Source organism: Rhincodon typus, unplaced genomic scaffold, assembly GCF_021869965.1.
Source record: "Rhincodon typus isolate 14 unplaced genomic scaffold, sRhiTyp1.1 hic_rhity00000865, whole genome shotgun sequence".
Lineage (NCBI taxonomy): Eukaryota > Metazoa > Chordata > Chondrichthyes > Orectolobiformes > Rhincodontidae > Rhincodon > Rhincodon typus.
Window position 1 is genome coordinate 36,297 of NW_025966503.1, and position 3,667 is coordinate 39,963.

Below are 3,667 nucleotides of genomic sequence, written 5' to 3' on the forward strand. Positions count from 1 at the left end.
CCTTCCTCTCTCACTGTGCCTTTATTCTCATTGTCTTCCCCTTTTTGACATTTTGTTATCCTCCGATTTGAAGAGCCTTGGCTCAGTGGGTTGCATCTCAACTCTGAGTCAGAAGTTTCTGCGTTCAAGCCCCAATGCAGAATTTTGAACACCAAATCTAGGCCAAAGCTTGCAGTGAAAATATGGGGAGGCATTGCTCCACTGTTAGAGTGCTGCTTTCTTTTGGATGAGATGTTAAACCAAAGCTTTGTCACAGCAACTCAAACGAATTCATGATTCTTCAGCCAAACACACTAAAACAGATTATCTGGTCATCAAGTCATTGCTATTTGTGTGTGTCCTTGCAGTGCACAGACTACACTTGCAGGAAAAAAAATAGTCACATTCCTGATATTGTGAAATACCTTATAAAAATGCAAGTTTTTTACTTTCACTTCGGTCCCAACGTGCATGATATTTAGAGGGGCTAAAAAGGTTAAATGAAATTAAAAGCTTGGAATAAGTCATTATTTTTTATTCATTCAGACTGTGGGCATTGTTGGTTGGGCCAGCGTTTGTTGCCCATCCCTAGCTGCCTCGAGAAGGTGATGGTGAGTTACCACCTTGAACCGCTGCAGCCCATGTACTGTAGGTAGACCCACAATCTCATAAGGGAAGAGTTCTAAAAATTTGACCCAGCAACAGTGAAGGAATGATAATATATTTCCAAGTCAGTACGGTGAGTGGGCTAGAGGGGAACGTGCAGGCAGTGATATTGTATCTACTGCCCTTGTCCTTCTAGATGAAAGTTGTAGTGGGTTTGGAAGGTACTGACTAAGGAGCTTTGGTGAATTTCTGAAATGCATCTTGTAGGTGGTCCACACAATTGCTGCTGAGTGTCAGTGGTGAAGGGAGTGGATGTGTTGCCAGTCCAGCAGATTGCTTTGTCCTGGATGGTGTCAAGCTTCTTGAGTGTTGTTGGAGCTGCACCCATTCAGGCAATGAGAAGTATTCCATTACATTCCTGATTTGTGCCTTTTAGATGGTGGACAGGCTCTGGGGAGTCCGGAGGTGAATTACTCGCTACAGTATTCATAGCCTCTGCCCTACTCTTGTAGCCACTGTATTTGTATGGCTAGTCCAATTCAGTACCTGGTCAATAATAACCTCCCTGATGCTGATATTGGGGGAATCAGTGATGTAATGCAGTTGAATATCAAGGGGCAATGGTTAGATTTGTCTGTAATTGGAGACTGTCATTGCCTGGCATACATGTGACGTGAATGTTACTTGACACTTGTCAATCCAAACCTGGATATTGTCGAGTCTTTCTGCATTTAGATATTCACTGCTTCAGTTCTGAGGAGTCTCAAATGTGCTGAACATCGTGCAATCATCGACAGACATTCCTACTTCTGACTTTATGATGGAGGGTAAGTTGTTGAAGATGGTTGGGCCTAGGACACTATACTGTGAAGCTCAGTTTCATGTGGTTTGTTATTGGGATTCTAGTAAATTAGTTGCATCCGTTCATCCAGGTTAGGTGTATTGACCATGGTAAATTGTCCGTACTGTCAAGGGTTGTACAGCCTAGGTGGGTTAGCCATGAGAAATGTGGGGTTATCGGGATAGGGTGGGAGAGCAGGGTCCTGGGTCTGCATGGAATGCTCTTCAGAGGGTTGGTGTGGACTTGATGGATCAAATGGCCTCTTTCTGCACTGTAGGGATTCTGTGATTCTCTGAAGATGTTGCACTATCAAACGATGGAAATTGGATACCTCAGTCATGATTTTTCCATGTGACAAGTAGTTCCATTGCCACAAGAAAAAAACATTGGAACATAAAAGTCCATGAGGTCTATCAGAGCTGTTTGAAAGAGTTATTGGTGGCAATGTGTTATTTTTCTTGCTGTCCAGTACTTGAGAGATGAACTGTTAGATCTGCAAAGACAGCTTGTAAACACATGTTTTCAGCTCTTAACAAAAGTTGTCATATTGAAGAATACAGCCTCCTAAATGTTCCACAAAACCTTAATTCTTTGTTAATGCTTTAATTTTTCTCAATGTCACTGATTAATGTTAAGGAATACAACTGGTCAAAAAAATCTTATGAGAACATCCTGGCTGAGTGTGACCCCATTCTCAGCTGTTTCTGTGGAAATGCTAGTAAGAGTTTGATTTTCAACAGATGCTTTTTCTCACTCGCTCTGTCCCTTGGTACCATGGCATGTCATGGAAGCCTAACTGCTATCCCATCTGAGATCAAGTCAGTGAGCAGAAAACCTTAAACCTGTGATCTTGTTTACCTCCACTGATTACTGCCTTTATGTCCTAAACCTTAATCCTCAATGACTGCTGTGCAGAAATGTTTTAAATCACAATAACAGCACATTATATGAGGGATGTGATTGCATTGGAGAGCGTGTGGAGGAGATTTACCAAAATGTCACCTTGACTGGAGAGTTTTAGTTATGAAGAAAGATTGGATAAACTGCAGTTGTTTTTCTTGGAGCATTGGAGATTGAAGGGGGACATGACTGAGATGTATAAAATTATGAGGGTCATAGATAGGGTAGACAGACAGAATCCTAAATGTTGGTGGTGAAAAGAAAAATGCTGGAAATCACAGCAGGTCAGGCAGCATCTGTGGAGAGAGAGCATGTTCACGTTTCGCATCTAGATAACTCTTCATCAGAGCTCTGATGAAGAGTCAACTAGACTTAAAACGATAGCTTGCTTCCCCTCAGATGTTGCCTGACCGGCTGCGATTTCCAGTACTTTTTGTTTTCAGCACAGATTCCAGCATCTGCAGTAATTTACTCCTCTCTGTTGGTGGTGGGATCGGTGACTGGAGGCATAGATTTAAGGTAAGGGGGTAGCCTAACCATCATTGTGCATATCCAGCATACTGCACCTCCAAATTGCTGTGATTCAATAAATCTTGCATGTACAATTCCACATGCGTGGTCAGCTATTGCTCAGTTAGTAGCTCCCTGACCTCTGAAGATTGTGGACTCAAATTCCATTCTGCAAGCTTAAGGAAGCCCAGCATAGCGGTCCCAACAGATCACTGAAGGATTGCTGCATGGTTAGAGATGCAATTATTCAGATGAAATATTCTATTGAGGTTCCTTCTGTCCTCCCAAGCAGGCATACATCCTTAGGCCCTATTAGAAGAGGAATAAGGGAAGTCCTTATGGTCACCTGGCCAAAATGTTTCCCTCGATCAACATCACTAAGAAACGATTATCTGATTATTAGTAGGACTTTAATGAGTGCAAATCTACTGCCCCATTTTCTATCTTTCAGTGTCTATACTTCAAAAGTATTTCATTAGCCATAAAGCGTTTTTGTCCTGTCCCTGGGTAGTGAAAGGTGCTAAAAATGTGGCCATTAATTTTCACGTGCTCATTGACAAATCAGTTCACATCTACTCCTTTAACAGCCTTCACCTTCTAACAGAGGATTCCATTTGGTTGGCAAGTCCCTGGACAAGCAGGAGGATCACCAGGTAGCAATCAGGAGCAGAAGTCCTGCTTAAGCCGCCTCCAGTAAAGTTGCAGCATTAGATTTGTGTCATACCCTCAGCTAGGCCTGGAGGTCTGTTTAGTCTGTTATCTCTAAGAGGCTTGTTTCTACCTGTTTCAGGTTGTCATCACCCTCTTTGAGACACAAGCAGCTCACTGGTA